General features: G+C 41.6%; 1 long non-coding RNA gene across 1 annotated transcript; it reads left to right on the forward strand.

Moving 5' to 3' along the window:
* The first annotated feature begins 8,917 nt into the window (after positions 1–8,917).
* LOC133448841 (uncharacterized) lies at positions 8,918–10,368 on the forward strand. Its single transcript, XR_009782983.1, has 2 exons — positions 8,918–9,387; positions 9,636–10,368. It is a non-coding gene; the product is annotated as an uncharacterized LOC133448841 (long non-coding RNA).
* Positions 10,369–13,958: the final 3,590 nt, after the last annotated feature.

Consider the following 13,958-nt stretch of genomic DNA (forward strand, 5'->3'; position numbering starts at 1 on the left):
AAGTACTCAATTCCTGATTAGGCCCAAAACCCTTTAGTGACCTTATGTTTGCCGGCTGCTGTCGTCACGGTTACTGAGGTGCGAGTTGGCTGAAGTCTGGGAACAGCCAGCTCCTATTTATAGGTTTCCACGGCCGCTTTCTTAGAGGAACTGACAGACTGGCTGATGGGAACCGGGCCCAGTGTGGCTGCGTTTCCTAAACCTGCACCCGGACCAAACTAGTCCCTCCTGCAGCCTTTAGAGCAGCTCCCCACAAGAGGGCAACTGCAGTTCCACGGCCGAGGAACCAAGCCTCCACACAACAGATCAGTTCTAGATAATCGGTCATAATTAAGTTACAGTTTATGACTAAAAATAAGCTTGTTATATCATGTTATTGCAAACAAAAGAAGAAACTAGCCTCAAGTTTGACCTTGGACACTTCTGGCTGCTTTAGTCCTGATTTTATCCATGACAATGTATATCTTATCTTAGCTTACCTCAGCCTTGCTCTTTATTATTGTTACAATTTATCAGAGGTGTCAAGTAACAAAGTACAAATACTTTGTTACCTTACTTAAGTAGAAATTTTGGTTATCTATACTTCACTGGAGTAATTATTTTTCAGACGACTTTTTACTTTTATTCCTTACATTTTCACACAATTATCTGTACTTTTTACTCCTTACATTTTAAAAACAGCCTCGTTACTCTATTTCATTTCGGCCTTTAAATAAAAACTATCCAGTTAAATTGCTCCATCCGGATAGAGTGAATTTGGTTGTGGTTGTTTCAGATGTTCTTGTCCAGTTTTGTTCTTACATCCGTTCCCTCAGATTCCTGCAACTAAACTTGGATGTACATTCCAATAAAGGTTAGGATAAATGATAACATGAACATGAAGTTTGACTTTTTGCACCATTACAATACTTATAGGCAACTAGTCATCATATCTGCTGCTCTCTGAAACACATGTTAATGCTCAATAGTACACATATATGCTTCTTTAATATATTTGCATTATACTAAGATGCATTCATTTTCAATGGCTTTTGTCCTTAATGGCTTTTTTCCCCCTTACATTACTTTTACTTTTATACTTTAAGTAGTTTTGAAACCAGTACTTTTATACTTTTACTTGAGTAAAAAACTTGAGTTGATACTTCAACTTCTACAGGAGTATTTTTAAACTCTAGTATCTATACTTCTACCTGAGTAATGAATGTGAATACTGAAGACACCTCTGCAATTTATTCAGCAGACAAGAATAATTTCAAGGCACTTTACAGAGAAAAGCAACATTGACACAGAATAAATACATAAACAGCCCCAATTATAATCCTGTTATAGTCCAGTTATCAAATCTAACATCTATGAACTTGTTCTAGCCTTTTTTTATTTTTTAATCCGCCTCCTTGTTTTCAGGGTCATGTCAACGTCACGTTGGGAGCTGCAGTTTATCAAAGGTGTGAGGCTTCGGCATCTTCACACACACAAACATAATTCATCCAAAATGTGCTCGTTGATTAAACTAGTGAAATGTCTGGATATAATAGAAAATAAAAAAATCTTCTCTCAGGTCTGTTTCTGGGTATTTCTTGTGTACATGAATGATTTTTCAAGCATTTCAAGGCAAGATGATTGATGAGAGTAACTTTAATGTTAAAAGAAATCTCGTGCAACCAAAAATAACGTGTTTATTGAATATCTTTCACTATAAACATCCTACACCTACGGGTTAAAAGATACAGGAAGAGCTGATAGTTAAATAAGTGACTGTTCTGAATTGTCTCCAAAACTTGTGTGGGGAAAAGCGCGGGAGGGATTCACCGTCTGTATATTCAGCTGGGTCTTAATAAACAGTCTATGAATTACCGTCATGTTGCTTGTTATTACTAAGTATTTTTTTACTTTTAAGGTTGATTTCGTGCCATAAAGTGACACTCCATGAGTGTAGCATGAGTGTACGCGAAGAAATGATACATGAACTGGGCTTGGAGTGAGGAGCTGGAAAGCACCGCGGGGAAGTTTCCTGGACGCCTCACCAAAGTGAAATCTGACCGGGTCAACGGAGAAAACGATGAGCTGCTGGTTACGCAGGTTGGGGTTCTGCTGCAATTGTGGTGCGTTCCCATTTAAAAAAGTGCGATGTGTGACACCTGGTACTTCCTGAACAGAACTGAGCGATCCACCGGCCTTTCACTGCTGAAGAGGAGCAGGAAAAGTAATGAAGAATGTGAAAATCTGCTCAGAGCAAAGCAGTTTACTGAGTGAGTGAGTGAGTGAGTGAGTGAGTGAGTGAGTGAGTGAGTGAGTGAGTGAGTGAGTGAGTGAGTGAGTGAGTGAATGAATGAATGAATGAATGAATGAATGAATGAATGAATGAATGAATGAATGAATGAATGAATGAATGAATGAATGAATGTACATTTTGAGAAGATGGAGAATTTCCATCACTAGTTCAATAAGGTCCAGAAGGTTGATTTTTGGTTAAAGTTATATTTCATGCAGCACAAACTATCTGAAGCAGGGGTGTCAAATGAGAAGTTTCCAACGCAAAAACGAAATGTTAATTTACTAAAGGAAGGCATAAATAATTTCCATGAATCGCAGCATATCCGATAATATATTTCTTCTACAAATCCATCGTTATTCCACAAAGAGAGCAGTTTTTGACATTTTTTTAGTCTTCTAGAATGCATTTGCCGATTTTATTTCTTTGTAGACGGTCGTTTATTTTTATTAACTGACTACTATTATATATTTTCCCAGGAAAAATATCACTGCTAAAAAAGATGATAGAAGATATTTATTCGGAGAATTTCAGTTTTGAATACGAGGATAGTGACGAAGTAAAACAGTTAAAAAAGAAGTGCTGACTTTTTCTCCACACTGGCGTAAATATCCGCGTCAATTTTTATAAATACACTTAATTGTACTGGAAAAATCTCTAAATCACAAAGAAACACTCGCGGATGTAATAAGAAAGATTTAGCTTTTAATAAAATTTCCTATAAAAAAAGCGAAATATAAAAAAAACATACTTGTTTCTGTTTATCTTTGTAAAATGATATTAAAAGTATCTTACTTCATTTGAAAAAAAAACGAGAAATTTCAAGAAAAGATCCTGAAGAAATATATTTTACATAATTAGAGTGTAAACAAAGTGCATATTTCCTTTAAAATTAACTAAACTGATATTGGATTAGATAACAATAGTAAAAAAAAAAAAAGAATTAGAGAAAAGATTTTCCGCACCGTTTTTGTTATTTTGAGCGTGCGTCCCGTGAGAAAAAAATTGGTCAAATCCGGCCCCGCTAAGCAAAATGAGTTTGACAGCCCTGATCTAAAGGAATCAGTTCTGACAGTAATTAATAGAACGATGATTAAACTTGGGAAATAAAATTCAGTAACTGATGTCACAGACAAACGTAAAATCTTTTATCTGCCCTCTAACAGGCGACGTGCAGCATCGACCAGCTCGGTTAATCTACAAGTCATCATTCAGTACGGCTTCCTGACAATATTTAATTGATCTGAAATTTGAAATCTGAAATTTGACTTTACAGAAAGTTGAATGTGAAACTCTGAAATTGAGTTCAGGTGAGTTACCATGGTGATGAAGTTAAGCCGAGGACACACCGACCTGACGTCGCCCGCTTTCGCCCGACTGCTGTGTCGCCTCGCATCGCCTGTGTCGGCGGGGGTCGGCCTCAAAAGAAGCCCTAGAACACACCGCAAAGACGGGTCAACCTGCCGTCGTCCCGGGGAGAAACCTGCAGCTGTGTGGAGCATTACCGCTGGCTGAAATAAATCATTTAGGAAGATAAATGTTGGTTTAATAGATGAAATCTAACAGTTGTAGCTACGCCTGTTAAGAAATTTGCTCCAAAAATTTCGGGATTTCTGCCTGCCGGCTCTGGAGCTGATTTATGGTTCCGCGTTAAATCGACGCAGAGCCTACGGCGTAGGGTACGGCGTAGGGTACGGCGTAGGGTACGGCGTAGGGTATGGCGTACGGCGCGCGTCGCCGCGTAACCTACGCCGTAGGATCTGCGTTGGTGTAACGTGGAACCATAAATCAACCTTTATTCTGGCGAGTTTTGAAAAAGACTTCGCAACAACAGGAAAGCCAGTGATTATGTACATTCACTGAGTGAATATTATGAAAGTAAAACATATATTTCTTGCTAGAAATGTAATCAAAACGCATTTTTATGCAGAAACTAACTCAAAATATTGATTTTATTCACTAAAAAATAAGAAATGTCCGCCATGTTTTTTTTTTTTTATTTGATTTGATTGATTGAATGACGACGAAAAGCATTCTGGGAAATTCTGGGAACAGCCAATCACAGAGTGAGCTGTTTGACCGACGGCTGAAAAGCTGCCGACGGGCGGCCGACCTGTGGCCACGTGCGGGACACACCGGGGAAACTAGCCCGACAGACGCACCAACGCTCATCGACGGCCCGACTGCCGACAGTCGGCTTGGTGTGTCAGGGCCTTTAGTCTTCGTCTTAGTCTCTCTTCAGATAGTCGTGACGATGCTTTTACTGAGCTACGAGGCTTTGACGTCGTGGGTCTGTGTGTGTTGGACCTGCATCAGCTCTCACGCTGCGTCTGCGTGTGTTTATCCCGGGACACGAACTCCACATGTTTTTAAACGTGTAGTTTACTCTCCCAGAGCATTGCTGGGAACGGCCTCCATTGTCTACAAACACCTTGAGCCCAAAACAAGGCCTTGGACAGTCTGTATTTACAGCGTTGGCGTGTGATGGAGGAGCTGCACGGTCCATCCCAAAAACAGATTGTCATTTTGATGGTGAAGCCACACGGGGAGAGAGCAACAGCCCGAGTTCATCTTCTGAAATGCTGTTTACTTCCAGGAAGGTCACAAGGTCGCGTCGGAGCACAGACGCGCACGCACGTTCATGCAAATAAACATTTGCAGTTGCAAAATATAACATTTCTCTATCAAGATGAATTGATATTTTTATACTGGCTGCTGTGTTAATCTAAATTATGCAGATTTAAATATTTTAATGCCGTCAATTACCTCGACTAAACAGTCTAAGGAGGGAAACTGAAAATGTCCATCATCATGTTTTGTCTCAGCTCAGTTGTGTATATTTCAGTCATCAGTCGTGAGGCGACGTGGGACTTTTAAACTGCCTCCGCAGCACAACAAATCATAAACAACGTGCTGTCTATAGATAGATTTGTGTAAACCTAAAGTCATTTGCACATGCAGATACACACACATATACACAACAAGACAACTTCCTTTCAGATGAGTTATAGCCCCTCCACAATGGCTCCAATAATAGTTTCCCATCGCCGGCAGCCCCTCCCTGACCTCTCGGGCCTGCTCGTGGGGGCGTCTCCCCGCGCTTCTGTTTTCATTCACACCAACGAGGCAGCAAATAGACAGCTTTAAAAACCTCTCACATGAGAGCGTGTGCCACCTGGTCGGAGTTCTGAGGAGAAAGGCAGGAATTTGTATCTGAACATCCAGAAAGACGTGATGGGAGACACATGGGAAATACTCCGGAGCAAGAGAGTCAGGACAAAGTCACGGTTACAAGTGCAGCACAAAGTAAAAGTCATCATATGTGGGGAAATAAGCACTTAGAGAGAGTTTAGCTCCCTGCTTTTGTGGAGGACTCAGAATGTGCACGACTCTTTTCTGTTTTCCTTCTGTGCTGTCTGAAACCATGGCGACTGCATCACGAACATGGACCGTGTCTCTGAGGAGTTAATTAATATCTGCCTTTTCCTCTTTCTGCTTCCCTAACCGCCCAACCTGCAGGGCCTGGGGACCAGAGGTGTCAAGTAACGAGTACAAATACTTTGTTACCTTACTTAAGTAGAAATTTTGGTCATCTATACTTCACTGGAGTAATTATTTTTCAGACGACTTTTTACTTTTACTCCTTACATTTTCACGCAATTATCTGTACTTTTTACTCCTTACATTTTAAAAACAGCCTTGTTACTCTATTTCTATTCGGCCTTTAAAACAAAACTATCCAGTTAAATTGCTCCATCCGGATAGAGTGAATTTGGTTGTGGTTGTTTCAGATGTTCTTGTCCAGTTTTGTTCTTACATCCGTTCCCTCAGATTCCTGCAACTAAACTTGGATGTACATTCCAATAAAGGTTAGGATAAATGATAACATGAACATGAAGTTTGACTTTTTGCACCATTACAATACTTATAGGCAACTAGTCATCATATCTGCTGCTCTCTGAAACACATGTTAATGCTCAATAGTACACATATATGCTTCTTTAATATATTTACATTATACTAAGATACATTCATTTTCAATGGCTTTTGTCCTTAATGGCTTTTTTCCCCCTTACATTACTTTTACTTTTATACTTTAAGTAGTTTTGAAACCAGTACTTTTATACTTTTACTTGAGTAAAAAACTTGAGTTGATACTTCAACTTGTACAGGAGTATTTTCAAACTCTAGTATCTATACTTCTACCTGAGTAATGAACGTGAATACTTGGGGACACACCTTGATAGCGGTCTGTCTTCTAAATAACTAGCCAAGGGCATATTTAGCTTTTCCATCTTTCCACAGAAAGGAAGATTTAGGCTTGTTTTTATGGCACTTAATTAGCATTCTTAAAATAGAAAGTTTATAATAAGGTGAGCATGAGAACAATCAGATAACACAGTAACAAGACAAACTAAGAGAGTGGCAGCAGTTTTGGAGCACGTCGCTGGTTAATACAGTTTATTGCCTCACACTCCAAAACTAATCTGACAAAACCCAGATTTTCTCGCTGTTTTCCTTCTTATCACACAACGGTGAAGTATGTGCAGAAAGTTTGTTTCTTTATTCCCTTTACACAGCGTGCAAATCTCCCCTGACAGAAACAGCGAATCGGAGAATAAAGATTAAATTATCCCAGATTTATGTTCACGTGGAATAATTAGTATTTTGAACTTAACTTGTCAAAAGGAAGCTTGACTTTAAGCAAACAAGTGTGATCTGAAAGCACAAGTGGAAATCACCTGGTGTGAACTCCAGGTGCTTGGGAGAAGCTCCTTCATCCTGTATTTACCGCCACAGTTGTTTCTCTCGGCCACATTTGTGTAAACAGAGATTTTCTCCATGTTCTGGAGAAAGAGCAGTAAAGGGACTGTAGCAACTCATACGTTTTGTAGACAGGGGTGTTTAAAGGTTAAATTCTCACCCTTGGAGTTCACAAATAGCACTGCTTACCTGCAACAATCAGACAGTGGAAGTTAGCATGGCATTGGCAAAGGCTAAAATAACTAACATGGGTCCCACCTAGTGGCTCAACTTTATACATCTTACATAATAAAATGTGAGAATGCAATTACTATTAAATAACACTTGGTTTCACTGATTTAGTTTACTAATGCGCTGAAACCCATGCTGTTTGCTTTATTTGCACCTTTAAGAGGTAAAAATTATGATAATGCAGCTGTTTTCTCACAATATGAGCCGTTATTACATTATGAGCTGTTATTACATTATGAGCTGTTATTACATTATGAGCTGTTATTACTGTATGAGCGGCGCAGTAAGGCTCATAATGTAATAAGTTATTACATTATTACATTATGCGCAAAGCCGTTATTACGCTTTTATTACATTTAAGTTATTACATTATGAGCCGTTATTACATTATTAGTTGCTACAAGGGACCAAGCGTCAGTTTTCATGACACACCAACGCAGTAAAAGGGCGAGAATTTAACCTTTATACACAACCTGTCTACAAAACTTTGCAAATACAAAGTGTTGAATCACTTGAACCAGATTGTTTTCCTGTACTTGAAACTCAAACGCTCATTTGTGTTTTCTCCCTTCCTCTTTTTGAGTTAGTAAAAGGCTGCAAATAATATTGTAGTTAATAAAAACCGGTATAGACTGCATGTGTCTTAGTCTGTGAAACTCTGTGTGGGCAGAGGTGTCTTCAGTATTCACATTCATTACTCAGGTAGAAGTATAGATACTAGAGTTTAAAAATACTCCTGTAGAAGTTGAAGTATCAACTCAAGTTTTTACTCAAGTAAAAGTATAAAAGTACTGGTTTCAAAACTACTTAAAGTATAAAAGTAAAAGTAATGTAAGGGGGAAAAAAGCCATTAAGGACAAAAGCCATTGAAAATGAATGCATCTTAGTATAATGCAAATATATTAAAGAAGCATATATGTGTACTATTGAGCATTAACATGTGTTTCAGAGAGCAGCAGATATGATGACTAGTTGCCTATAAGTATTGTAATGGTGCAAAAAGTCAAACTTCAGAGGCATGTTATCATTTATCCTAACCTTTATTGGAATGTACATCCAAGTTTAGTTGCAGGAATCTGAGGGAACGGATGTAAGAACAAAACTGGACAAGAACATCTGAAACAACCACAACCAAATTCACTCTATCCGGATGGAGCAATTTAACTGGATAGTTTTTATTTAAAGGCCCAAATGAAATAGAGTAACGAGGCTGTTTTTAAAATGTAAGGAGTAAAAAGTACAGATAATTGTGTGAAAATGTAAGGAGTAAAAGTAAAAAGTGGTCTGAAAAATAATTACTCCAGTGAAGTATAGATAACCAAAATTTATACTTAAGTAAGGTAACAAAGTATTTGTACTTCGTTACTTGACACCTCTGTGGGGGGGGGGTGAAACGACCACCTTCACCTGCAGAGCGAGGGCCGGCCTGGCTACTGGTTACTGGTTACTGGTTACTGTCAACACGGGCCTTCCTGCTGCAGCACCTGCCAGCCGGGCGTCTGCTCCCGTGGGAGGCCTGCGGTTTCCCACATCCTGCCACAGCTGAGCTCCTCGCTGCCGGCGCTCCATCCCCAAGAGCAGGAAGCCCCGCAACATTTTTCTCCTGCAGCACCGAGTTGGCAGGGAAAACGTCCTTTACAATGAGGGAGAAGCGCCGCAGTCGGACGATTGAGAGGGGATGTTTACGTTTCGCTCCGTGGAATTCCCTGATAATAATTCAGAATAATGCCGTCTGACACTTTCTACAGAAATGATGATGATGGGATTCTGGATATTCTCCAACTGGACATCAGGGGTCAGGAACAGCAGTCTCTGCCGGGGCGTCGGGGTCTTGCTCAAGGACACGGCGGCCGGGTGGATTCCTGCTGCCTCGGCAGCTGCCCGACAATCTCCCTGCTCCTCATGTGGCTGCACAAGTGCAGACAGGAACCTTGACTTTCTGACTTATAGGTGGACATTTTTCTTTCACTTCATCACAGTTGCTGTTTCAGCATGTACTCCCAGTTATTCCTAATCATACAGCTGCTGTGCGTGCAGTTTTTGGGAGCTCTGACCTGCTTGAGGCAACACTACACTCAAGTGGATTCTCAGATTAACCGTGAACAAGCCCAAAGGAGGAGGTAAATATAACATACAACATTTTCCTTCCATATATTTGACGACAGACAGTGGAAAGATATTATCTTGATAGACTGTCTGGATAAAAAGAAAAGGATGGAGTGAAGTTGCTTTAAAAATTCTACTGAGATGGAACAGTTTATGTTTTGACGATGATTTGAAAGTTCTTGAAGTGTTTTGTCGGGTGAAGTGTGCGGCTTGAGGTAACTGCTCCGGCAGGTTGAACCTAATGTACACTTGTGTTCTCCAGGGAAGATGCCTCTGGAGGAGGTCAGGGTTGATGGAAAAACACCCAGCGTGCCAGTTATTGTTGGCGTCTTCTTCAACAATGAGTTTACCGCTGTTTTGACTGAGTACTTTTTGTTTCTGTGCCCCTCCCTGAGTGTTACATGAGCTTGTGAGCATTGTTTTCAGGCAATTACAGTCAATCATGTGTTGGTTTTTTCTACCTCTCTCCAGGGCTCCCAGGACTGGCCACCAAGATGACTGAATCTCATTTTGAGGGTCCTGTTCATTGTGTTCTCTCTACATGTGAGGTTCTTATCGGAATTAAATGTGGCATAAAGATGAACGCTGCCTGGCCCTGGCAGCCTGAACCCTTATTCTAGTGGTGAAAAAGAAAGAAGGATTGGCTTTTTGCATGTTTGGCCTGTTTCAGCCTGGAGATTGATGGTCAGCGCGTGAAGTCCCGGCAGTCCCTGCACGACGGAACGAAATGTGATCGTGAGCGCTGCATACCGTCACATCAGAGCGTCAGGACGTCGCAAACACTTCCTGGCATTCCTGTCGGCGCTCAGATGCAGCGAGAGAGAACCTTGTCATGTGTTCCAGCTCTGTGATCTGTTGCCCATCTCACACACACACACACACACACACACACACACACACACACACACACACACACACACACACACACACACACACACACACACACACACACACACACACACACACACACACACACACACACACACACACACACACACACACAGAGCCGTGAGGACAGGCCTGTACACGATGTGAGCGCTGCTGCGCTGCTGAAGTCTGTGTGAGTGTGTCATTCCTTCTCTGTCAAGTCACGGACGGATTCAGGGTGTGGATGATGAACTCAGGGGAAATAACGATGTGGACTTATGTGACTGGTGTTTTTAGGGACGTCCGTCTGTTGTCACGGTCACGTTACTCACGAGGACCCTACTCCGTTTTTAGAGACGAATTAAAGACGAATGATTACCTGATTGCCCTGATTACTCTGTTTTATTTGTATTTTTTCCACCTAAACCAGGGCCTGAAGCCTGAGGTTTGAGCTCAGGGGGAGACTGGAACCAGGTGGAGAGTCAGAGCACTTACAACTCACTTAGTGCAGCGTCTTCCTCTGATACGCATCTCTAAGCTGGCATGGACGAACTGATGTTGCACATGTAGCTGTGATGGTTAGATTATAACCATCACAACTGGTGATGTTGATGCGTGTGCTCGCGTGCATGTGGGTGCATGCAGGAGCAGACGCTCCACCTCTGCTATGATTAGACCTGTACAATCTTGCCACAGATACATTAGCTCCTTAATCCAGCGCATATCATTGGGATCACATGCACCTTTTTCTGCTTGATGAGGATGTGCACACACACACACACACACACACACACACACACACACACACACACACACACACACACACACACACACACACACACACACACACACACACACACACACATACACACAGAAAGAACATTGTGTGTAAATATGTGCGCATGCATTGTGCACACAACACACTGAATGATACGTGAGAGGATGCAACTGCTGTACTTTTTTGTTTCTGCATATTTTCATATTTTTATTTGCTTGTGTGTTGACTTGTTTAGCTTAAACTAAATATCCACACATACTCCAGGCTCTGGTGCTGGAGCAGAGGTCAGAGGGCTGGAGGGTTCTGGACAGTATCTCCTCTGGGCCCAGATCTCTGGTGCTGTTCCTGGATCTGCTGGAACCACTCTTACATTTTCAGACTTCGTTAAGGAGCATCATACAAAAGTTTCAGCCCCATGAGACATTTCACCTCTTAGCTATCTGTCACAAAGACTGCGCTAATATCGTCTTCAAGGAAAGCCAGGTATAGCAAATTTGAAAGCTGTGATTTCTCATCTCTCAAACATTCTTAAAACGTCAATCAGCAGCGCTTCCTCCAAGCAAGAATTATTCAAAACAAAGAGGTTCCTATAAGACAACTGGAAGACCAAGAAAGCCTACTTGGTGAACGGCTGACTTGATTGGCAGGACTGCAGAAGCCCTTCGGGAAGGCAGCTCAAACTCTGAAGTGGCCCGCACAAATGTGCCCTTCATGGAAGAGTCCTCACAGGAAACACTCCTGACTCCGCTGCACAGACATCAGCAGCAGAACGTTGCAAATGGACATTTAATAGAGGCCTGGTGTGATTTTGGGAAGGAGCCGTTTGGGCTAGTTTGTTGGGCTTGGATCTGTCGTGCATTGGGGCCGTTATAGCAGACAGTGGTAACAGTAGTCTTATAAAAACAGTAGTCTCATTGTTGCAGTATCCTGTCGCTGTTGGTCAAACCTACAACCAATGGAGCTTTTACACTAGTACCTACTCAGCCCCACTCGACTCTCCTCGCCTCGGTTTGGTTCTTTTCCACTAGGGGTCTAACGTGCAGAGTAGATACTTTTCTGTAACTATTCTGCCGAGGTTCTAATCGTGCTGAGTCAGCTGTATCTGACATCATCACACTACAGGACACCGATTGGTCGGGGGGTTGGAGTCACACGTCTGAGTCAGGAGGAGGAAATCAGAGAAAGAGACTCTGACGGATTCTTGTTCATTTGATTCAACAGGCAATGGCAGCAAAAGTCTGTTTCATGATCAAACTCTGAGGTGCAGATGTTCATAAACCTGGTGCTGAGGAGAGAATTAAAAAGGGATCTAGACGGTGATAAGGAACGACCAGATCCACCAGGAGCTCTGTCTCTTCATAGCTGCTCACGGCTCCAGCTGACTTTTCAGCAGCACCGAGACAAACAAACAAAAATTCAAAAGCATCGCCGCTTGAAGTTTCTCTCACTCTCATTTTTTAACTTGATATCGAACACGAGCCACAGATCCAGCAGCACATCTATCATCTCCTCCAGGTTCTACATCTTTAGTGTTGTTGTCTTCTTCCTTTAGATACACAATCAAATACGTCAGAGCAGCTTCTCCAACCTCCTACTTCTGATCTGGGTGCTGAATTATTTTGGAAAAGAAACCAGGCCGAGCTGAGTCGAGCTGAGTAGGTTCTAGTGGAAAAGTGCCACAAGGTAACGTTTGATTCCCATTCATCTGTATCTAACCCTAACCCTAACCCTAACCCTAGGGTGAATCCCTTCATGACATAGCAGCACACTGGCATTGAAGAAACAGCTCATAGTTCTCCGTTGAACATCAAGACCCAAGAACGTATCAGGAGTAACGTTAGTCTAGCCCAGAAAAAGACAAAACAGGAGAAACTCTCGTCCAGTGTGATAAGAAGACTTCACCACCGTGTCCAGGGGACAGTCGGAGCTGTAAACCCAAGGTTCCTTGGTTCCTCCTTAAAATCCAGAAGAATTATTTCAAAGTCCAAGATGAAAGATAGAAACCCGGACAGTCCCTGGACCTGGACATCAATGAAAATCAGTGGACAGAACACCTCGGCAAGAAAAACTGCCACAAATCCCAAAGAGCAAGAACAAAAAAAATCTTTCAGTCCATTTGCTCTGAGATGAAGCCGTTGCTTTTTTGGCCCGTTCATCTTTGTGTCACAATCCGGCTTCTAACCACAGGAGGGCATTACTGCAGCTCTGCTACTGTCAGAGGAGCTACTGATATTACCGTGCTCATGAGTAGACACCTTGAACTTCCTCCACTAGCAGTTCACCTTGTCGTGTCTGACTCACACGTGAACTCTTATATCTGATATTCTGCCTCATTTACATGCAGCAGAGAGATGGGATTTCTGATCGTATCAGATAACGACATGCAGAAGACCGGATCACTTGTCTGAGTTTACATGCTGTTCAGAGATCGGATAAATGTCCAGAGCATGGCTGACTCCATGACGCTAGGTGGGGCTGTAACCATGGTAACCATGGTAACCATTTCAACAAAGAGCCACCTCCGGTTGACCTCCAATTAACAACAACAAGAAAAGATTTCGTACGACGACCTGGTCTGATTTGTTCTTCCGAGTTTGTTCCCTTCGCTGCCAGTAACCTTGCGAGAGGCGCAAAAGGCACAATAACCCTTTTTAAAAATTATTATATTATGAACGGGGAAATTTACGGGAAAATACTAATACGGGAGGACGGCCGGAAAGAGGGAAATACAGTAGTTTCCAGCCAAAACGGGAGACTTGACAGGTATGCCAAAGTAACAACTCAACATCTGGCAAGCAGAAAAGTGAATCTTGCCGATGAAGCAGCATATATATATATATATATATATATATATATATATATATATATATATATATATATATATATATATATATATATATATATATATATATATATATATATATATATATATATATATAT

This window comes from Cololabis saira, chromosome 1 (assembly GCF_033807715.1).
Source record: "Cololabis saira isolate AMF1-May2022 chromosome 1, fColSai1.1, whole genome shotgun sequence".
Lineage (NCBI taxonomy): Eukaryota > Metazoa > Chordata > Actinopteri > Beloniformes > Belonidae > Cololabis > Cololabis saira.